This window comes from Falco peregrinus, chromosome 14 (genome assembly GCF_023634155.1).
Source record: "Falco peregrinus isolate bFalPer1 chromosome 14, bFalPer1.pri, whole genome shotgun sequence".
In the NCBI taxonomy this organism is placed as follows: Eukaryota; Metazoa; Chordata; class Aves; order Falconiformes; family Falconidae; genus Falco; species Falco peregrinus.
Window position 1 is genome coordinate 19,201,691 of NC_073734.1, and position 24,751 is coordinate 19,226,441.

Genomic DNA, 24,751 nt, shown 5'->3' on the forward strand with positions numbered 1-24,751 from the left:
CCGATGAGTCTTGTAATAGCTGACTCTGCTATACACTATCTTCATGAGAACAAGAGATGAGCAAAAAGTGCCTTGCAAGAGATAGAAAAAAGTCTCAGGAGAAACTTGCTGAATATTTTGAGAGTCAAAGAGAAGATCTATGCAAAAAATTTTCTTTGAGCCCTTATATTAATGTTTTGAGTCTAGGCTTAGATGTGAATAACAGGTACACATTACTGCACATCTTCATGTCTATAAGTAGCTATGCAAGGAATTAATCCTGTCTCGTGTGTCCATCTGATCATGCTTTATGTGTTGGTTTTTTTTTTATTATAGAGCGCATTTAGATTTAATAAGTGCATAGTGGATTTTATGGCAAATGATGTCAGGCATTACAATGGATTGCACATGACTCATCAGTGCCATCAGTGAGTGGAAAGTGAGGACTTTGCAGATATGCAGCCTTTGCTTCAGAGAAAGTGCATCATTGTCTACTTTTCCCCAGACAGAGCAGCTTTTCAAAATGCTTTAATAATCACATATTAAAATACTAGATGAGAGAGAAAACATATACATATAAGCTCTCTAAATAGCTGAAGCCATCTTAAGTTTAGTGTGTAGACATGCTAGAGTTAAGGTTACCCTTGAGGACCAAACCCTGCTTCCTTTCATACACTCCTACCTACTCGCACATACACTCCTCCCCTGCCCCAGATTCCAGATTGACCATACACACCTATTTTCCTATTCATAAAGATTATGATGTGGGAGTGCTCTCATGAAATTACTAAAGAAAGCATGACAGAAAGATGCAGGGAACAAATATCACAGCACACAGGTACTTCTGCCTCTGTCTAATTTCTTGGCAGTATCCACACTGTGATTGAACCTGATCTTCATCCCTGATGCCCCTTCTGAGTAGCTACAAAACCCACCTGAAAACCTGGGTAATGATCTTGTGGTTAGCTGAGGATGATCTTTGTGCTACATTAAACCCTCAGTCACAGAGCAACTTCAGTACAAAATATCTTAATGGCACTTCTTAAGTTTTAGAGCTTTGCCCTTTCTGCAGCTCACTTTGCTATCAGGGAGGTTTCACAAGGCAGCTGAACTAATGCAATATTTATCAACTTCAGAAGACTGGTCTCACCCTTGTTTCTCCTCCATCCCACCTAACTGATCTCACCTAAGCATTAGGTCAGATACTTAATCAAACCTCTCAATGAGATGGTTTCTGCAAGCTATTAATTTCTGTAATTCATCCACAAGGCAGAAATAACACTCTCGGACTGGAACTGGACTTTTTTCATAAGCTCCCAAACTTACCTTTTGTTCAGCAAGTCCAGTGAGCCCAGGCAGTCATAAGTCACCTTTCCAGGCTGTGTCCAGCCACGAATAGTGACTGCACAGCCTTTTAAAAACAAAAGTATTATTTACTAACAGTAGTTAGATGTTTGCTTTCACCTAAGGCCAGTCATTTCTGGCGGCCTGAACTGGCCTGCTGCTTCTGATTCCTCCCAGACAGCAGCTCTGCCTCAGTCAGGTTCTCCTGAACCTTGAAATCCCATCTCTCAACAGATCATCCTTTGAAAACTACCACTCTTCTTTTTTTTTTTTTTTTTTTTTCTTTTTCCTCCTGTGTTTGTGGGACTTTTCTTGCCTGGTTCAAACAACTGAAGAGGAACCTTTAGAGTTGACAGAACTTTCCTAAGTGGTTCCTAATGGTGTGCTGAGAAGTTTCAACTGGGGCCATTTCTTCTGGTTCCCCCACCCCCTGCCAAATCCTCCATTAAGTGAAACCAATGTATTTTTACAATAAACATCCCACTAAGCACATCCATATATAGACTGATTTGATTATTATTGCAGAGCACCTCTGATTTTCCAAAGCAACTTATCTTAGTCATCACTATACAACAAAGAAAAAGTCATAAAATGAGAAAGTGAAAAAGAAACCCAAACCCTTCTCTTTAACATTCCTCATTGACAGCTTCTTCTTTATGTATTCCACTTTGTCCTAAGTGATTCTCTAATGCTTTACTAACCTTATATACTCTGCCTAGCACAGAAACGGAGCCAAGCAGGGCACATGCTTAGCAGGGCACATTTTTTATGCAATAAAGGCAATGAAGTATCTCCTATGAACTTCAACTGCAAAGCTCTGGGAGACCAGAGAGGAGTCTGGGAAAGTGGAAATAGAATATGCTCAAAACACAGAGTGAATATCCATACTGTAAAATTACTATAGAATAAATAATTGCAAGGACTTGGGAGTTCAGTGTTCTCACCCCCCCACCCCCCCCCCCCCCGCACCCCCAAAAGCTGCGTTGTGACATAGGAGTCAGTATTAGAGTTGATACACTATGATATCAACTGTAATTGTGTCACCAGTAACAATGACAGTTATTATTACTTTTTATTTTATGGAAATTCTCCATTTGTTCCTGCAGCTAATATGTCCTTTAATCTGGTAACAGTATGGCATAGGTGATTTCTGTTTTTACTGGCAACAACATATTTGCTGCTAGGAAAATGTGACTAGTCATGGAAAAGGCTTAATCTTGAAATTCAGCTATTTTTTGTTACTTGGTGGCCTCTAATTGCAAGCTTGAGGCAGTGCACAATAATTATCAGTCTGCAAGCATGAAAAGGAGTAAATGCCAGTCAGACGATATGGTTTCTTTGTGCACACAACAACATCTAAAGAACTCTGCCATGTCAGTGTTGGGCTGGCAGCTTGCTTCTTCAGTGTAATGGCAGTGATTCAGCTGGTAACTGGATGAAAAATTGCAGCAGGTTTCCCTGTTATGATTCTTTCATGCATCTCTGTCAATGGCAGTTTACATTCTGGGATTGAGATCATTTGTTTCCTGTTTGCTCACAGCTTCAGGCTTTTCTTGTTTGCCATCACAGATTTACAGCCACCACCACCACCACCCCCCCAGCAAACCACATCTAAGGGGTTGAGGGATTATAAGGCTTAATACTTTACAGCGCAGCACATGTAGCAGAAAGTTAAAACTACTGTAAAAGGAATGATGACTACATACTTCTGTGAAATAGATACACGCACGTGTGCAGATACGTATACCTCTATGTAGAAAGAAGTCCACAAAGCAGCCCACACAGCAGTGAGATGCTGGACTAAAAGCTATATTAAAGGTCTGTCTTCTCATAAACTAACACACAAAACCTCAGAAAAAAAAATTATAAATACAAATAACCTTTTTAATGGGTTCCTTCCCCTAAACCTACTTGGAAGATGATAGCAAAGTAAAATACACACTTCAAAAGACTCCTAATAGTCAGACCCTTGGACGAATTTTGATGAAAAAGATGTTGCTGTATTCATACAGTCATTAAACATAAATGAAAGCATAAACACAAGCAGGAATGACCTGATCCAGTACTTATTTATCACAGATGCCTAGTTGGAGAGATGTTTGTACCCCCTGATTTTAGCTGTTTAGCTTGAATGTCTTACGTGCTTACTACCACCAAGCACCCTCCCAGGGCCTATCTGGAGTAGGGAACTGCTACCGTGTACGTTAACGAAAGTGTATCTATAAGGATACGCTATATCTATACAGGAATACGAAGGCCTGCATTTAACTCCTGCTAAAATTAACTGGAGTTGATTTCAGCCTTGAAAAACGTGACCCTAAGTACTCAGAATAAAACATGAGGGTAAAGGAGTGAGACCAGAACAAAATGGTGAGCATATGATTAAATCGAGACCTGAATAAAAGTTGCCCAATCTAACCATCTTTCTTACTCGACTATCCTTTTTCTTTATCTATGGAAGGAAGTACTGTTTGCCTTTATCACTCTTGTCATGGTCAGCAAAACTGGGGAAAACATAATTTATTTGGTAAATGCCACCTGTTTTTTGTTTTTCTATTCACTAACTGCTCAGAAGCAGTTTAGCTTTTCCTTGAAAGTGTATTTGTATTCAGGGAATTATTCATGGTTGCCAGCTTATTCACAAGCAGCTCATTACAAGCGTTCACTCTTTAAGTACTTTGTTAATTTTGATTAGATAAATGGCTATAGGGTATGTTTCTGTCCCTGGCTGGATCTCTAAGTGTTCAGTTTCTTGACTGAATACTCATGTTTACAAATTTCCAACTCTTTTTCTAAGACTGTTCTTCAATATTTATTTAATATACACTCTTTCAAACATTCCTGCCATAAGAAAATAAGCTTTGTCGCAGCAGTTCAAACAACAGTCTCTGGTGACCGAAGTTTTGGAAGGTGCGTTATTGGTTTGAGTGAGTACAACTGAGGTCGTCTTATTTGAAAATGCAAACATGATGTATTATATTGCTTAGCTGTAAGAAAACTATTCCTTAGAGGAGACAAAGTATATTATACGGATCCCTCTGAACTCCCTAGAACATTTTAAAATGTAATGGCATAATCCAATTGTTAGAAATGTTTCTGGATGAAGACCACAGAATAAAAACCACAGGCCTGCCCTGGTTCTTTTGCATGGCTCCAGCTATACAAAACAGTTGTAAAACTCTCTTCACAGCCAGTTTACCACTGCTGATGTCACCAGAAGGGCACAAAGAAGCCTTTTAAAGGTGGGCTTAGGCACCTGAAATGAGGCAAAACATTGCCATATTAGCCCCTTGTCTCTGTTGTAAACACATTTACTGTAGCTTGTACAGGTGAATTATGAGAATGGCGGTGGTGCCCTTTTGGGGAAGCTATCAAAGGATCTCAGGCCCAGGTCCTGAATTCGATCGGGCCTTAAATATCAGTTCTTTACATCATAAAATTGAAGGGAAGGGCCAAAAGGAGGTAAAGGTCAACCTAGGGGCTAGCAGAGGTAGCCAAGGAATACAAATGACCAGAAAAGAAGCTACCCTCCTTTGCAGCAACCGTGCGAAAGCCACTGGTTGAAATGAGCAGATTCTCCTGAAAATAACGGCAGGAAAAGGATAACCCACTTCTGCCAACTGAGTCAAGCCACAGTCTCTATGCAAAACTGACACTAAGTATTTTACTCTTTACAAATAGTCTTTATAATTGGGATTTTTAAATAATCCTTCTTAAAAGGGATTGCAGCTGTAATCAATTTGTGGAGGGCTGTTTTAATAAGAAGCTGCTTGAATAGGATTAACTATGAGACCCTAGACCTCTTTCCTCCAGTCCTTAAATTCCTATTTGAAACATTTAGATACCCCATAAATTATTTATTGGTCTTACAAGGTGTCATCAAGCTAAGAAAATGATGCTTGACAAGTTGAAAACCGTAACCATTTCCACCAATTTGTTAACAGCCTCTCCCACATGGCATGTAATGTCTCACTTCTGCCTTGTCTTACAGGAACAGTAGCTATATTCACCCAATGCACCACAAGCACGTGCGCAGAGCTGGCAGATCTTGTGCATTCTGTTTATTTCAGGAAATCTATCAGAAAATTATTTTAAAGGGAGCTTGAAAATAGAACAGCAGAGAGGATTTCCTTTTCCTTGCAAGGTTCTTAAATAGCAAGGCAACATAAAAAAAGGTTTTTCACTCCCCTGTCTCCCACCCAAAAGACCCCTAGTTGACTCTTTTTGATTCCTGAACCGCGCAGATAAATGTCTAAACAGGCATGCTCTAAAAAGGCATACAGGGAAAATCTATGTGGGGTTTTGCCAAGAAAAGAGGAATCACCCCTTCATCTGAGGTGTGTCTCTCAACAGCTGTATCTGCCAACCTTGGAAGTAAGGCTACTGGAATTTTTTTGCAGGGGTTCTCTGGCAGTACTGGTTAGTGAAGACTGGTAAAAAGGTAGTGGGACAGGGGGCATCACTTTTCTGTAAGGGTTCTAGCTAAAGGATCACAGCAAGCACGAGGCAATTTGCATTCAGCAAATATCATCTGAAGTCAGTTTTATACCTCCGATCATCTGAGAAGGATAGAAACTCTCTGCACCTGAAAAGAGGGTTTTGCTCATCACTGCTTCTTATGGGAATGTAACAGAAGGTTTCATGTTTTCTGTCATCTGTGGAGTCTTAACGCACTGACTCCCACACTGACAATGCTCCATCATTAATTACTGCAGTTTTGTAGGGGTCCTAAGCCATAAGCATTTTGTCTACGAGTTTGTTAGTTTGTGTTTGTTTGGTGGTTTTTGTTGTTTGTTTTTTTTTTTTTTTTCTTTCAGACACCATATAGATTCTATCTGTGGTACAACCAATCTTTCTACCATGAAGCAGTTTGTGTTAGTGTATCACATAAAGCAATTAAAAAACTGGTTAAACAAAGACTTCAAAGTGTGACGCTCTAATTTATTACATGCCATTTGTTTACTGTATTATTCTACTAATACCGGATCAGTCAGCCTTCAACAGCAATAATAAAACTGTCTACGGGACCAAGGCTCATGGGGGAGTGCTCTCTACTTTTGAAAGTGTACAGTTTCCACTAACAGAATATCTGAAACTAAATCCACTTAGAAGCACAAAACTGGGGAAACTACAGATGCGCCCCAGCAAGGTTTTGTCTGATCTGCTTCCTGATATAATTTCAAGTTCACTGAACTTCTTTGATGTTTGGTCATTTTAAGAGACAGTGACTGCTGAAAATTTCTTTTCTGTTCAGGCATGGTGCAAGTGACACAAAGGAGAGCAATAACTACCACTGTTACTTACAAACCATCACATACAGCTGAGTTTATCGGACATTTTAAACATTGGGACCGGGTGTGGTCATTTAATAGAAAATCCCTCTGTCTTAAAAAGTGAGAAAACAGAATATGAGGTGAAAAAATTTAGGGACATAAATCTATTATTACTTTCAAAAACATTTAAGCTGTTTGTTTCTGTCTCCTTATAGACACCATGAGATTACGGGTTTGATCCTCTGTACAACCCATCTGTTTAGTGTGAAGCAGTGTTAGCATATCACGTAAAGCAATTACAGAAACTGGTTAAACAAAGACTTCAAAACGTGAAGTCTCTGGTAGTCCTGGCTGAAATATTTAAAATACAACACAGTGCACTGTGCTTTTTCCACAGACTGCTCTACGAAACAGGTAACTCCCAGTAGAGGAGATGTCACTGAAAGCGTAAGATCAGATTTAACACAAGAAAGTTGTTGCTCTCCATCATCTAATTTTAAAATGCCTGACTTTTTTTAAATCATTTTTTAAAATGATTGACTTTTAAGCCAGCTCAGTAATTTAAAAATAAGTACTACACTGCTTCAGATTTACAAACTTAGACATGATGATTTCAGAAAGATACTGGGTGAAAGCAAATAATGCTTTCCCATTTTTCTTTGAAAAACTCGATCTTGACTGTTAAAAGTGTACAGTCAGCCATAAAGTTACTGTAAGTCACAAAAGGAAAACACATCCCTCAGAAAGCTGCGGTTTAAAGTGAGAAACATGCAATAAGAAATGCCTGAATATGCAGAAACATCTGTATATCAGTTTTATCTTGTTCCAGGTAATTTGCAGAGCTTATATGCTAGTACAGCTCTAGTCATTCATGAACAAAGATGTTTTGTGGTTTTAGGCATACACACAGAAGTAAATGAGTTTAAAAGACATAGAAAGCAATATAATTTAGCAGGGGGAAAATGAAGAAATTCTTGAGTTGCTAATAGAAAAGCAGCACATTGGCCTAGAAACCCCTTTTTGTTTATAATTTCATAAACTGAGTCAGTAGCCTTAGACAAGCCTGTCACATCTTTGGCTTTGAACAAGGGTCAGTGATGGATAACTGACCTCCTTTCTCACTTTTATCAACAAATGTCAAAAAAGGCAAACAACAGCAATGACATCCTGCCCAAACAGCCAAGAGTGTTTCATTTTCTTTGCACTTCTGTTTCCTCTGTGCCTTTAATCAGGGCCGGGGGATGTAATTGCTCTGTCTGGGCACAGCTTAAGGCATGCTGTGCAACTAACAATTAGTTTAGAGACTGAGATCTATAAATTTTGAGAAAAGAGTAAGAGGATTTGGTGTGCTTGAGCTATCCTTTCTAATGAAGAAAAATATCACACCGGAAGGGACCCAGAGTGTTATCAAAGCAACTTAATATCATCTGGTAGTGATTTGTAGGCCCTCATAATCTATTGTGATCATGTTGAAGGGGGAGGAAAAAGTCCACGTGTTCCACTATTTATGAGATTTCCAAAATGATGGCCGCCATCTGTGCAAACGCCACTAATCTCAGCCACCGTCTTCATGGCAAATGGCTCCATGAGATTGTCCGAGGGAAGGGAAACACTGCAGGAATGTTGGGCTATTTATTGTTTATAAAAATAAACCAACTGGACTAAGACATATGCAAGGAATTTATATCAAACAGCTGCAAAAGCAAGTTGCCTCAATAGGGAGGGTGCATTGATGATGCAATCGGACCACACTGCAAGAGTTTCCTATTAATCTTAGAATATACATGGCACGCTTGAGATACTGATTTGTCCCCATCTACACCCAAACTCACTTTATGCGCATATTCTTAAAATAATTCTTCAAAACAGTTTATATAGACTGAAACTAATCTATTATGTGAGTTTATTAACTAAATAAATATAAACAAAGTCTAAGAACAGTCTGTCCCCATATAAGCTTACCTCTCTTAAACATTTCCTCCTTGCTGTCTTAAGTTAAACAAGCACAATGCTAATACTGAGTGTCAGTGAAACCTCATCTTATATATACCAACTCTCTGGGATTTGAAGATTCCTTCTTTTATGGTGGCAGTCTAATCCTATCAAAGTCCTTTCCTCATTTCTTGAAGAAGACAAAATCCATCACAATAACAATATCCACTGAGAACAAGGAGTAAAAATATAACACCAAAATGATAAACGGTGCCACAGCAAAAGCACAAAGTACAGTATTTTAGTACTGAGCATGCATAACAGCATCAGACAAAGGGAAGAGGAGATCTGAGAACAGAGACAAGCTTCTTGCCTTTGCAAAGCTGGTTTACCAGACATGCTTGACACTGGAGAGAATCTTACTTATTTAACTGTTAATGGGTTGGTATATCTACAGCAACCTCTGGGAAATTCTCTTTCTAGGTCTACATGCTTGAGAACAGCTATCTTCGCTTTTCATTAAAACTGCATGCACTTTGAAACACCTGCCTTCAGGAAAACTCTCAAGCTGATTGACTCTAACATGAGAATTAATTCAGGCTGCTTTAGTGCATGGACAAGGCTCCACAGAACAGCATGTCGGTGTTAGGCTTTTCCATAATACAAACTGGCAAGGATTGCTCTTTTGGGAATCCCGCTCAGCTGGAATTCAAGCACTTTGTTTGACAACTGACTTTCAAGGTGTGTGTCCTTTTCTCCTAAACAAACACATGATGCTTGAAAGCCAAGATACAGCAGTGCATATATACATATATATAAATGAAAAAAAGACAGTTCCTAAGAAATCATTTGCTATAGTTGGTGAGTGTTACTTACCCATGCTGATCCCAGAGCTTTCTAGCTAGAAGGGAGGAAAGTTTTTTGTTTGCTTGATTTATTTAAAAGAGTGATCAAAAAAGCCTCTAGTAGATACTAGTTGTGTTTTCTGATGTCTAGGAGACTCTGTGATTTGGGTCTTCCTTTTTTTCAGAGAAAAAATCATTGCACAATCACAAAATAATTTTGCTCAGGCACACTAACAGTGAGGTACACACTTGAACGGGATGCTTGTTAACAAAAAACCCCAACAAATCCAACCCCTCACCCCAAAACAAAACCCTGAAATCACTCAAAGTATAGCTTACATGTAAAATAATTACACGCACATCATACGTGTTATGTTACATGTTGTGGCATACTTGTTCGTTGGCCTCACTGAGTGAGTGATTTCCCTGAAGCACAGACCTCTACCATGCCCATGCATAGCACCAAACATGCCACAAAGCTCCAAAATTCACCTGCAGACCTTCCAATTCTGCCTCTTCCTTAGCTCCCACGCACAAATACTTGTAAGTTCCCTGTCCACAAACCCATGAGCCCCCATCCAAAAAGCACACGCTTGAGCAGCAGTTCAAGTTGTAGTTTTCCTACAGTTATGGCTAATCTATAAAACAGCATAAAGGCTGTTTACATTTATTAGTGAATCTGAGAATAAACTTGCCCTTTTAGAGGCAAGAGATGGTTGAGAAGCAAATTTGAAGATTACAGATTATCTGTTGTCTTAGCAATCACTGAAATGCAATCGTGGTGTTGCTGACATTTTTCTCTGACAGTAAGAGAAAGAAATTCTTGTATTTCCTTTCAGTCTCTGACTGTTCATTTCTGTTCCTGTGCTGCAATTAATCCTCTTTGCTATGCTGAAACCTACAGAAGTGGCCTCACAGAAACAGGTAGTAGCACAGCAAAGGTGTGGTCTGTGACCCAGAAGCCAGGGAACAACTGAAGGTGACTCCACCACTAAAGAAAATAGATTCCAGGACTGCATCAACAATAGACTGATCAGATTCTAAACGTTTTACTTTGAATACCTGCAAAGTCCTAAAGGTTAGTTTCATAAAACTCTTTGCTTCAAAGCATGCTAAGTCTACCTTATCAAGTAAAATAGTCTAAGAAATTAAGCTGTGAGTATTTAATGTCTGCCACAGAACTGGACTGAGACATTTTACATGAGCAATGGTCCCATCAGTATTAAAAGAGCGTGCCTAGAAGAATTTCCTTGCATGGGTGATGCTTTCTTTACCAATATCTCATCACTTACTTCAATATACATCTATATTTTTAGGTCTATTACCAAACATACAAATACAAATATTTTTAACACACTTAGGAGTGGTACGCATGGAGACTCAGAAAAAAATTAAAGCAAATCAACTAAAGATCAATGTGCATAAGAGAAACCACCTTTAGCCTATAGGTCGGTGTTCTTATGCATCAACCCATGGTCTCACACTGCCTACAGAAACACCTCCAGCACCCTCCCCCCATTTGTTTCTGCTGTCAGTGGGAGTTAACCAGCAGGATGAGTGTGAGCACATCTCAGTTCAGTTTCCCAAAAGGAAGTCTCCTGAGCTGGTACACTTGTTCCCATCTCCTGTCGCAATTGATTTTGTTTTGAATTATACCACTCCAACTGTTTATGAAGTCACGCTATAAAGTAGTTTGTAAACTGATCTGGGTTCAAAAGCTGTTGTGAATCGCTGGCGGCAGGAGATGTGAGGTTGGCAACAGTCTCTTAAATCAGCTGTGCTACACAAGAAATAGTGGAATTGTATCTGAGGCTATCTTTTCCCTGGCAACTTTTGTGTGTCTTATGTCACTAAGTTCACAAACAAGTCACAGAACCTGATGGGAAATAAATTGCAGAGCTTGAGCCTCACCAGTGAACAACCTCTCCAAGAGGAAACCCTACACTGGCATTGGTTTGCAAAGAAACATGCAGAATGGCCCAGGTAAACCCAAGAAGCTCCCAGTTTTCAAATATAGAGACAAGAATAGATTGTGTCCTCCTGTACATGTCTGTCAGGAAAGTCCAATTATGCTAAAGGGTCTGGAACAATGCCTAGTTTTTGATCCTGTTATCTCAAGCACAAAACAATTGCAAAATAAAATTTGCTAGCTGAATGCTTTTTAGGCTACGTTTAATAGAGATCTTTAAAACTCCAGTGTACTTCCTACTCCTACTTATTCCCGCATCATCAGTCATGCACAGCACTGTAAAATACCATGTTTGTCACTATTTTGGAATATAAAGGTATATGCTACATGTGATGTCTTTTTCAGGATTGCCGAGTGATTCATACTACGATGAATTCATACTATGATGGGGACAACAGACATTTCAGAGTATGCCAGAAGCTAACTTTTTTACAAGTTATTAATCATTCTTTCAGCAGATTATCATATCTTTTTCTATTAAAACACATAGAACTATCACCCAGGAGCTAGCTGTAATCATGGTATTTTGCGTTCCTGTTCACAAAATATAGGTGAAAGTAGTGGTAACCTAGAAATATATATTGCTTTTGTTGTATATAGTAAGCATGAAGGGTTGTAAACTGGAAGATGCACAACTGCTTCATTACAAAATCAATACCAATCTTCCATTTCTGCAGAGCCTGGATATCATTTACATGCTGTCTAGTGTGAGCCGCCTTACATAGAATTTCCTTCTAATTAGCAAGTACATATGTCCAAACTGACTGGGAAATGGGACTTAAAAAGCCTTAAAAATAACATATTATTTGCAGTACTATTATTCCCACCATTGCAAACATGAAAACATTAAGTCAATAAACACAGGTATTCAAAGGCGGTCCTACCTTCTTCTGCATGGACGCATCATTTGAGAAGTTACCTGTCATTTAAAACATCAAGAAAATATCTTTGTTATTTTTATGACAGCAATTTTATTTATTTATTTTTTTTAATTCTAGAGATCCTCTTTTGCCATCAGGTACCAAAGCACTTCCCGAGGGACGTAAACGTTCCAATCCCACTCTTAGAGGCTGAATAGGAGCTGGTCCACTGCAGTGGAAGCAGTTTAGCCAGCAGGGCAAGGGCAGAGCTAAAAGTTTACCTACCTTTCTATCCCACCCTCCTATAAACTAGATGTACTGGCTTTATTTCTATAGGTATACTATTTTAAAAAAATGTAACTAGATCTTTTCTGATTGCTAAACACATGTTTCCCTCACAAAAATAATAGTTTTCAAGCCCTGAAATCTGACTTGATTCTTTTTCTAAATCTGGTATGTTGAAGGCTAAAATGGCACTTCTTTCAGTTACTGCGTACTGCACCATCGCTGTGGGAAGAGACAGGTCAGTGAAGCGTGTACAGAAAGGTGTTATCTTTTAGAGCTGGGTGGTAGCTGTTAAAGCATGAAATCTATAAACTTGCCCAGATTCACAGCTGTTGTAAGGAGGTTTGGGGGAGCTATATGTATTTGCACCAACTAAATATCTCATTTGTCAGCATGCTGAACAGGAACAGTCTGCAGATAGACATATTTCTGCTCTGTATTCACAACAGAAAAATTAATTGCCCCTCCCCAAACCCTCTAATATCACAAACCAATACGCCTCAAACACAACAGAAGTACCATCTATATTGTACAATGCAATTTAAGTGAAAAAGTGCTGGCTAAGGTCTACCTTTTGGCAGAAAAGTCCACGAGGAAGGAATTTATTTTTATAAATTAGAACACTTCATTTAGCAATTTACTAAGTTATGTGGTGATTTTTCAGATATATATGTTATATGACTAGTTAACAAAAACTGTCTATAGTGAGGAGTGAGCTGGAACAGACAAGATAAAATTTATGACTGTTTTGTATCAAAGTCAGCTGAATCTACTTGAAGCTTGAGGAGGAAACAAAAAGTCAGTCTAAACATTAGAGAAACTGAAATTTAAATGTTATGATAAAAACTCACTTCACCTGTAAAAACCCTGTGATGGTTAACAAAAATAATTTAATGCGCTCATCATCATCAGTTTTTGCTTTGGTCCTTAATACGCTCCTCCTAGCGTACAAACCTGAAACCTTCTAGAACAACAGACTCTCTGTCTGTGTGTGTGGGGTACAATTGTTGCCACAAACCTGAAAAATTAAATGAACGTAAAACCATTTTAAGATTCCAGTCAATCTTAAACAATATCACCACAATATGGTATTTTACATCATCAATATATAATGACCAGAGTAGAAACAGGGTTGATCATATCAAAAGCAAAAGGGGACTCGTGCAGAATTAGCTTTGCTCAAAGAGCTGTCTGAATTCAGACAGGACAGCGCTATCCAGGCAGCTTCTCTGCTTCTGGGGCTGCCTTTGAGTCCAAAATGCTGTTTGACACTTATCCCATGTGTGGTGAAGTGGTTAGAAGCTAAAGCTGTTTTTCCCTTCTGAGAATGCTGTTTGTTGCTGGTTTTCACACTCTGTGGAAAGGATTTCCTCACAAAATCACCTTTTCCTTACATTGCTTTTGTACTTGCATTGTCTTTCTGAGGTTCTGCGGTGTAATAAGGACCATGCAGTATTGAGTTTACAATCAACAAGAGCTGAACAAATACTCTGTATGACATTAGGAGGAGAATATCAGCTGGTTTTTTTGATTGTGCAGTCAAATAAAAGAATAGTAGGTTAGCCTAATTCAGTGCCTTTTTATTCATATTTTGCTATTCTTAAAAAATAAAACTGTTTTTCACGTTTCAGAAACGAAAGAATAAAAAATAAAGTAAGGAATGTTCTCAGCATTCTTGGAACAAGTGATTCTTAGTATTACTACTTTTTATGGGAGTGACTGTCAATCATCAATCTTAAAAAATGTCATAAACACCCACACATGCTATTTCGAAGATACCTAATGTAGGATATATAATACCATATTTCAAACTGGATTCAAAGCTTTTCATCTATCTAATAGTTAAGAACAAGGAAAAACACAAACATCAAATGAAATGAAATGTATTTGTTGATGCTAACTGCAAATATTCATTTTTTTAAAATTAATAGTCTATTACATATCTGCTTAAAATTAATTTTTCATGTCTGAATGATGATAGTGATCCTGAAATGCCTGTATCCACAGAGAACCACTGATTCCAGCATGTGAACTGCAAGCAGGACCAATCTTAAAATGCATGTTATGGCTTAGGATTTCTTAATTTCTAAAAGAAATTCATAATCTTTCACAGCTTTCATCCCATTCTGACATGATCTCAGCTATTCATCAACAATTTACAATCCACAGATGTGGGGAGGGGAAATTCCACAAACTGATATTTGTAGAAGGTACTCTTCCAAAACAACACCAATATTCACCACAGCTTCTAACCCTTTACAGATTTTATTAACAAGGTATACTAAAGATGCAAAAGATGCATATGGCAGATTTCCACCCTGTTTGCAAATTGATAGGAAAAGTAATTAGCAGCAGTATATTCAGAGCTGTGCAAGGTGACAAATTATAATTTATTCTTGCTGTAACTGACCCAAGAGAAATACTCTAGAAAGGACCTAGTGGGCAATCAAGGGACAGTTGTAAGCAGGTCTATACAACCCCATATAGGGTGACTGTTTAGAAAGAACTGCAGAGGAAAATACACACAGTGAAGTAAAGAGAAATTATCAGGAGAGCAGGTAACTTTGAAGTGTTTTGCTCTCTGATCATCTTTGAAGATGATGACGGTGGTTTTAAGAGACCAGGTAATGTTTCATCTAATCCAGCAAGTTTACATATTACTACAGTGAGCATTGTTTGTTGTCAACCAAATGGACCACAACTGGCTATGCAACGTTCATCAAACAGCCCAAGGTCATGGTCGCAGAGCACTGCAAGAAGCAGTCAGAGCTTTCCTAGAGGGCCTGGTGATCGCTCACTGCGCGTTCCAGCAGGGCAAGGAGCTCCCAGGATGCAGCCGAGCCGAAGTCTGCAGGCCAGTATCATACAGACACTAAATAAAAGGAATTCCAGATTCAAACAATATCTAACATAACATTCTCTTCTTTTCGCATCTCTTAAGTGAAAGAAGTTCAACAATGCATGTGAAGCCCAGGCACTCACAGCAAAGGTGTGCAAGGAAGACCACACACTTGCCTCCCCGTTGGCTGGGGCAGGTGGCAGGGCCACCTTTGCACCACATGCATCTTTCTGCTGGCTCCTCTCTCTGATCCAGTACAAAAATGGAACTTCAGGGCCACTAAAGGAATACTGGACATATTTCTCAATCTCAACTCCAGCTTTCAAATGAGTGCATTATTTATTCATTAGTACTACATTCAAAGTGCTGTTTCCCTTGTTACTTGGTGAAATAAATGAAAGAACAGCAATATCAATCTAAATCCCAATTTACAGCTCTTGGAAGCCCCAGCTGACTGTATCATAAAATTCTCCTTACCCTCCCCCCTCCACTCTTTTCTGCCTTGCATCTGATTGAGATTACAACTGCCCGCTGCCAGGAGCTAGAGGCTGACCTGGTAGCCTCACTTAACAGGGGAATCTATTACAATGATCAACAGATTCCAAGTGGAAGGAAGGGTGGTCCTGGACTTAATCTGAGCTTGGATCAGCTGATGGGGCTCTATATGTGAGTTGCACCTGAAAATACATTTCTTCTCTGGAGAAAGACTGAGCTGAAAAAGTAGGGAAGACTGAATTGTCAGAAAGTACACCACACCGACACAGCTCACGTACTTGGAGAATTTTTTCACTTCCTTGTTTTCTTCCATATCATATGAGAAACAAAATATCTAAAAAAATTTAGACCTGATTACATCATGAATCTTGATTTTGATTTATTTGGGGAGACACACTAGAACATCACTGTTTCTTACGTAGCTAAGCTGCTCATGACTGTAACACACAATTCAGTCCCTTCTGCTCCCACAGGGCTTCCCCTGGCTAAATTTGCAAACTTGCTGTCCGTTCCTAAGCTGTTGTAAGAAATACAGCAAAATGCAGGCAGTTTAAATTGTAGGCACTTTTCTAGTCTGATAGCTTTAGAACAGGCTTCATATTTTATCTTCAGGTCATGGCCTTTTATAATTATGGGAAAATTCTAGCTTTGACTATCCAAAAAATTCAGCCCAGACTGGACTTAGGGTCTTAATCCCTGCTACTTTTGACACATCATTCTTGTAAAGAAAATCTTAAGCCCAAATGCTTATATATTGGAATAAAAAGATGTCAAAACTTTCACAGTTTTAAAAATCTATGATTTTTAACCCCCACGTGGTGATTCTCAGCGTCCTGTCTGCTGAACACTGGTGACAGAGCAATGTGGCTGTCAGAACCAACACTTCAGCTGGATACGAGGGGAAGCTTTGCCTCAGACTGCCCCACCGTTAGCACTCGGGAGCTTTTGCTAGCTACATCAGCTGCACTTTACCGTGTGTTGTGAAAACTTTCCTTCATGGCAGAGCAGGGAGGGCTGGGGGTGTGATTTTTCAAAGGGTTTTAGCTCTGACCAGCTTCTGTAGTGATTTAAACTCCAAGGAGCCCTTAAAGGCAATATTATCTGTCACCTCTCACCTTTCAATTTCATAGGAGCTGCTTTTGACTAGTAAGACAGTCAAGTTACTTTAATACCAGGGAACATGAATTTGTGTCTCCCTAAATATTCAGACTCACACGAAACAGCAGATGCTTGACCTGTGCAGATGCGCAGGTGTGTCAGTGTGTGGGAAAGGAGGAATGCACACACGTGTAAGTGTGCGACAGCTAGGAGATGGCTCCTGCTGTTCGCTTAACTGGTTAAACACACCCAACTACTTTCAAATGGGCAGTAAAATACTAGCTGTTTAGGACACACAGACGGGCAAACTATGACTCAGGAGGAGGATCTACTGTGACAAAACCAAATGTAGTCTTTACTGTTTGAATAGGCAGCTCAAAGAGACTGAAGTAGGCAGAGTTAAATTAAACCAAGGTCAGAATGTAACCATTGTTAAGACAGATTTAGGCAGCAAACCCCAAATTGCTTGAGGACACAAAAACTGGTGGTTTATCTTGAAATCTAACATGCGCTATCTGGCAACGGCATTGTTTCAATTATGAAACAATTCACATCTCGGCTGACACATGTAATGAAGCTTGCTACTTGCCTAGTACATAATTTAAGGTAAAAGAAAAGAGGGTATGTTTTATCATGGTCTATCATATCTTTGTCTATTGTTCTGCAATCCATTTGCATACCTAAAGGGAAATGGCCTTTTTAATTTCTTTCCCCTCTCCTAATCATCTGAGGCCTATTAAGAAGTGTTCTGTATCCTGTAATCAGGCAATTTATACAGTGTGCACCCTTAGGCTACAACCATTACAAACAAGCTGAAAAAGTCCTTTACAATAAATGATTAGCATGGGAAGACACCATTCATAATTAATTTTTTTCTGTTTGTGTTGGCAGATGGTCCCAGACATTGAAGCATGAAGAGAAGAGGGCAGACTTAGAAGAAAAAGAGAAATGTCTGTAAGACTGCTTCACTTTGGGAATAAACATGCTCACCGGCTTTTCATGAATTTGTGCATGTTAAAGACTGGATTCAAAGACAGTGGAAGTCAAAAGAAAATAAATCCTATACAGCTTCTGACCAGGACCTGAGCTAAAACCACAAGAAAAATATTGACTCGAAGGGACAGTATGACTGCTTTTTTTCATCATTTTCCATAAGGGTTATTCCTGAGGCAGACGTATTGCGCCGCTGGATTAGAAAATGATCAGCTTTGTATTTCTGAAAGCTGGGTACTCACTGAGGCAGCAAAGAAAAGGGAGTTCTGCTTTTAGCCACATTTTACGACATGCATTCTCCTACTTCCACAGAAGGACAGTTGATGACAACTTCATTCTCCATTTACTCATGTATTTGCTCACTGTTTACATGTTACTTTTCAGTACTTTAAAACAACTTCTGATGCACTTCTGAGTTGTTGGCATCACTGCAAACTCCCCCAGAATGAGACCCAGCCAAGCAGACTGTCATTTTAGTGGCCTGTGCCAGCACTTTCTTGGTGACAGGATAGTCCTGACTGCTACACAGCAAATTCCTAACTTAAGAATAAATGGAGCTTTTTCTGTCATGACTCAGAAGACTCTGACCCTCCCTTTCGCTCTGTAAGAAAACAGCAAGCTGCATTTCGGTATGTGATCTCTAGAATGTGATCTAATCCAGGCTCACTGAAGTCTCTGGTGTGTTTTGAGTGCTGGTACTGAAACCCAAAGTCACTGACTGCGCCTTCAAGATCATCTGTTTGGATTTACGCAGACAAAAAATGCAAAGTCCCTGGATGAACTCTGAAGCATGGCACAGGGATTACAGGATCTTATCCAAAAATTCAATTAGCTTTAGCCACATCTCATATCTGTGGTACCTAGTTATAGCTACACTTGCCAGGAAGAGACATTCGCCACAGCTTCCTAGGGCCAACATCAGATAATCCAGGTGAGCTGGACCTTCGTCAAGGAAGACATGACATCATATACTTCAGGTAGTGACACTGCCACAGAGCAATCACACAGTTAGAGGTCGTATCAAGTTCTAGCCTGCTTTTGCCTCCACTCACCTAGCCTCCAGAGGCTTTATGAAGTTCTTGCTGTTGACTTCAGGCATTTTTCCTCCGCAAATATAAGAGTCAGCTTGTACTAGCACCTACAAGGCATTATGTGCTATGTTATAATTTCCAAAGGAAAAAGAAAATAGGAGCATTTATTCATATAATATCTAAATATTTTCCTGCCTGCTGAAGCTAATCTCCAGCACAGTCTGATTTCAAGGCAGTTAGTGCTGAGGGCACAGGGGAGCATCCCAGGGCAGCACAGCCACATACAATCACTTCCAAGCAACACACACGGGGTCTATGAAAACTGGGAACACACTTTCCGCTGTGGTAAATCTTACCGACTTCTGTTTTAATAAGGTTTTGAGGACCATCACAGTTGTTTAATGTCACTTCAGTATCCTCTTTTTCCCGATGTGCCAAAGCCTACTGGCCCGACAGATGTTTTGAAATACCAGTGGGAAAGATATTTTCACTCCAATTTCAACCTGGCTTGAACCATCAGTTTTACCACCACACCACATTCCATAGGAAAACCAAAGACTTTCATCTAATTAGGAAAAAATAAAGCTTCTGAGTTTTCAGGTTTTGTCATTTACCATATACTTTCTAACTCCATCAGTTTTATCTCACCAGAGAGCTGATGAAAAAGCTCTCTGAAAAAAACTCCAAATCTAAAGAAGTAACCAACTCATTTCAGAATGGCATTTTTCTCTCTGCAATGCAGAACCACCTGAATACTACCAGAGAATTAGGAGTCGCTAGGTATGTCCCTGGCCCACGCAAGTGTACTTTCAAAAAACCAGTCTGCTCCCTCTGGATGAATACATTGCTCTTCCTCACTGATTCTTTGCAATTGATGCAATACATGCACATTCCTGCTTCTCTGTGCAGTTGTAGCAATACCTGTAATAATAATAATAGGCTGCTACTAGCCTTCAGAATAAAACTAGCTTATTTTATTGATACAACCAACTCTTGAGGCCATTAAAAGATTGCTTTCTTAGCCCTTCATTGTGTATTCAGTAAAGATGGTAGCCAAGACTCCTGTCTTTTCCCCCGTCCCTTCAGCCACAGAATAGTACCTTTCTCTTCCCTTTCCCTCGCCGATAGACACTTAAAATTCAGATTATAATTATACTAGATCATAACAATATACAGGTAAGGCAGATGTTGGGAGCGAGCTACTTGACAGAGCCTCTTTATTTATTTGGATGACTTAATAAACTGCAGAAGCTGAGGTCATCAAAGCCTCTCAATCATGTTGCAGTCTGGTGCCAACAGCTGTAACAGAAACTGATGATGTAAAACCTTCTAAACATGCCAAACCCGAGTTTCACACAGGTTAGTCTGCAACAAGATTATTTTCTACTTGAACATTACACAGCAGTGTGCTCAGGTTTATTTATGCTATTCTTAATAGTCATAACCAGAAACCCTGTTTCACTTTTTCAATGATGAATGTAAAAACTGTTTTGTCTTGCAACGGTATGAAACTATACTGCTATAACTATATACTATATATGCTATACTATATAACTATAGTTCCAGTTAGGCAGAGCACAGGTATTCAAATTGGATATCAGAATTTGAGTTTCATCTTCTGTAGGAAAAAACCCCCACCCTCTTCTTATTAAAAAATACTAATTATTACAAGATTGGGGGGAGAAAGAATAAATTTATGACCTTCACCATTTTCTGCCTCTTAATTTTTTACAACCCTAATTCAGTTAGTCAGGAATTCCATAAAAAGAAAGCATGAATGGTACAAAAACACCCCACCAAAAAACCAAAAAGCAAAATTGATTGAACAGATAAAATAAAAAGGCCTTAGGCAGGATTTCAGGTCATGAAAAACAATCTGCAGGCAGAATATATACAAATTGCTCTATAGATAAACTATAATTGCAATCTATTAAGGGAAAGTAAGTAAATAGAAAAGACAGCAGAGGCAACTCTACATGGTTTTCCTGGGACACCACTGTGGCAAAGCCGAAGGGTCAGATTCCAACATCTAACGCACAGCACGTATTGCCACACAAGTCTAAAAAAATCTGCTGACACTCGTAAATTGCCACATGTTTGGATTTCCAACAAGATCTCACAACAAGCTGTGTTACTGCAAGTCATTATTTCCTTTGGGGGAAAAAATGTCTCCAGTGATGTTAAAGCTCATGGCAGGATGTACTGTAGTGTCAGGATAGCTCACCGGGGAGCATTCCTGCCTCAGGGCCAGGAGGTTGTGTATAAATCCTGCACCTGGCTAGGGGCTGGGGAATGGGACTAAAGTTTATCCAAAAACTGTATAAAGCCAGTGGTTGTAGACAGTGCCATAGTGACAAATCCTGGGAGGGAAGGTAGACAGGTGTGCTGGTTTTGGCTCAAACGGAGTTAAGTTTTGTCATAGTATGGGGCTATGTTATGGATTTGTGCTGAAAACAGCATTGATAATGAAAAGATGTTTTTGTTACTGCTGAGCAGTGCTTGTGTAGCATCAAGGCCTTTTCTGTGCCTCACCCCACCCCACCAGCGAGAAGGCTGGAGGAGTACAAGAAGCTGGGAGGGGACACAGCTGGGACAGCTGACCCCAACTGGCCCAAGGGCTATTCCATACCGTATGATGTCATGCTCTGTATATATAAGCTGGAGGAAGAAGGAGGAACTGGGGGACATTTAGTGTTATAGCATTTGTCTTCCCAAGTCACGGTTATGAGTGATGGAGCCCTGCTGCCCTGGAGATGGCTGAACACCTGCCTGCCCATGGGGAGTAGTGAATGAATTCCTTGTTTTGCTTTGCTTTGCTTGCATGGCTTTTGCTTTACCTATTGAACTGTCTTTATCTTAACCCAAGAGTTTTCTCACCTTTACCTTTCCAATTCTCTTCCCCACCCCACCATGGGGGAGTGAGTGAACGGCTGTGTGGGACTTAGTTGCCGGCTGGGATTAAGCCACAGCAGTCCTTTCTGACACCCAGTGTGAGGCTCAAAGGATTCAAGATAACGACAGGTTTGATTGGAATGTGCTAGACTGAATTTATAGCTGTTAGTGCTGTTTAGCTATTAATGGGCAGGCTCCAGTGCTTGCAATGGGGCTTGCTTGCCTTACTGTAAATTAGTCTTATGCTCGTTAGTGGCTGCTTTTGCTTTTGCTGCTGCTGCACTGCTTATCTCTCACTGTGCTGTGCCTGGGGATGTTCTGATAAGGGCAGTGGCTCCATGCCTGGGCTGGCAGATGGCCAGGGCACTGCTGCTGTTTCTGTGATGCTGTACTGGACCGGTTGGAACTCCAGTGTGAACTTGAGTCAAAGGGACTGTGACCTGTGGATGAGTCCACATGGAAGCAAGACACCATAAAACACTTGTGGCTATGGATAAGCCTATGTCAGAGCAGGTACATCTTAAAGCATCTGTGGCCATAGTTATGTCTGCACTGCAGCAGTGTCCCAAGGACAAGTCCACACTGGAGAAGGTACACCTCAGAGTGGTGTGGATTACTCCATGCTGCAGCCGGTAGACCTTGAAACATCAGTTGCTGTGCATGAGATCATGCTGGAGCTCCTCAAAGTGTGTGGCCTTGGATAAGGCCATGACAGAGCAGGTACACCCCTGGAGAGACTGCAGCCATGGGTAAAGCCGTGTTGGAGCAAGTTTACTTCTGAAGGGACTGTGGTTATTGGTAAGGCCATACTGGAGCACTTATGTCTCTGAAGGTGTTGTGGCCCATGGAGAAGGCCATGCTGGAACACGTGCACCTCAAAGCAGCTGTGGCTGTGCATAATCTATGCTGCACCAGGTATACTCCCGAAGAGACTGTGGTACATAGATGAGGCTCCACTTGGAGCTGGTACATCCCTAAGGGACTGCAGTCTGTGGACAAGTCCAAGCCAGAGCAGAGAAAAGGGGAGGAGTTCATTGCAGTGTTAAACTCCATATAGCCTGGCCCAAAGGGACTGGAGTGGAGATTGCAATGGATATACCCTTAAATTGTTGTAGCCTGTGCTCTGAGTTGCATGTCACAGGAATTACTATAGCAGGAACCACCTGAAGCAATGGAGGACAAGCCTTATGAGAAGCAGTGCAAGTGCAGCAGTGACCTGAGCTGGGTTTGGTGCCCAATAACTCCACTCAACAGACCACCTCTTCTGTCCAGAGTGACAACCACAACAGATGGAGCCCAAAGTCATGGACTAAGTGAACCCAGTGAACATTGTGTAGACATTTTACAGACATTTTTCAGGGGTGGTCCACAGACTAGGGGAATGATACCTGTGTATTATATCAAGGGATGGGAAGGGGGGAGGATGTTAATAAGGATGCATTAGATAATGTGGGACCTGAGCATGATGTAAATCATCTGGAATAAGGGGTAGAGAATGTCCTTATTTTGGCTTGAATAGAGTTAATTTTTTTCATAGTAGCTAGTATGGGGCTATGTTATGGATTTATACCGAAAACAGCATTGATGATGCAAAGATGTTTTCATTATTGCTGAGCAGTGCTTACACAGCATCAAGGCCTTTTCTACTCCTCACCCCACCCCACCAGTGAGAGGGCTGGAGGGGCACAAGAAGCTGGGAGGGGGACAGCTGACCTGAACTGGCCTAAGGGCTATTCCATACCGTATGACATCATGCTCAGTATATATAAGATGGGGAAGATGAGGGAAGAGGGGGACATTTGGCATTAAGATGTTTGTCTTCCCAAGTCACGGTTACGTGTGATGGAGCCCTGCTGCCCTGGAGATGGCTGAACACCTGCCTGCCCATGGGGAGTAGTGAATGAATTCCTTGTTTTGCTTTACTTGTGTGCCTTTTGCTTTACCTATTGAACTGTCTTTATCTTAACCCATGAGTTTACTCACTTTGACTCTTCCAGTTCTCTCCCCCACCCCACCATGGGGGTGTGAGCAAACGGCTAGGTAGGACTTAGCTGCCAGCTGGGATTAAACCACAACAGGAACAGGGCAAGCCTCCCATTGCATATGCATTTCAGAACTCTCCTGTGTGGAAAGTGCATCTGAAAGATGCTTACACAAGCACTTGCCTTTTCAAAGGTATACTCTAAGCTATAATGAGCTTTAGAGATTTTTCTGTCAGAGACCCATGCTAATTAGCTCATCTGCATTCTTCAAAATCACAGACCAAAGAACCACATCTAATATTTTCCCATAAATACGTGGTAAGTACTGGTTGGGTTTTTCTGGAATATGGATTCAGAAGAAAATGACCAGAAGCACTGATTCAGCTTGCTCATTGTCTGTGGTATTTTCAGATGATTCTCAAGATCACAGAAGTTCTTACAGGCTTTATATTTTATATTGTCACAAAAAAATATGCTTCTTCCTATATGCCGAAGAAACAATGGAAGATATTGATCTGGAATGGCTTAAAGCTAAACATTCAGGGCCTACAGAAAGCTCAACACCTTGCCTGTTTTGTCTACACTGTTGCTTTAAAAGCCCAAGGATCTGTGAAATGGTGTTGATCTGGGCCTTCTGTTGATGTGTTCCTTCAACAGCCTGAAGTTAGGAGTTAGCATACAAAACTGTTACTGAATTTTCCCAAGTTTGGACACAGAGAAAGGGGGAGAATTTTAAGCACCAACTTATCAGCGCAGTGCCCTTTGATAGGTAAGAAGAGGCTGAGTTACCTGTATGAAGTCTTCAAGTTCCTTAGTGGAGTAGAAATGAAACATCTTGCTATCATGAACCGATTTTTGTCTTCATAATCCTGCTGAGAGACAGGGAAGTGTTGCTGCAGTCTGATGGGGGGAAAATCACAGTTATCAAAGTGAT

At 40.3% G+C, this 24,751-nt stretch overlaps 1 long non-coding RNA gene across 1 annotated transcript in view; it reads right to left on the reverse strand.

Annotated features, from left to right (window-relative positions):
- Positions 1 to 24,751, reverse strand: part of LOC114011174 (uncharacterized) — a 29,776-nt gene extending 5,025 nt beyond the window's left edge. Inside the window, exons 1-2 of the long non-coding RNA XR_003553001.2 lie at positions 24,607 to 24,751; positions 12,227 to 12,261 (exon numbers count right to left, since the gene is read on the reverse strand). This is a non-coding gene — a long non-coding RNA (uncharacterized LOC114011174). The remainder of the gene's footprint in view (positions 1 to 12,226; positions 12,262 to 24,606) is intronic.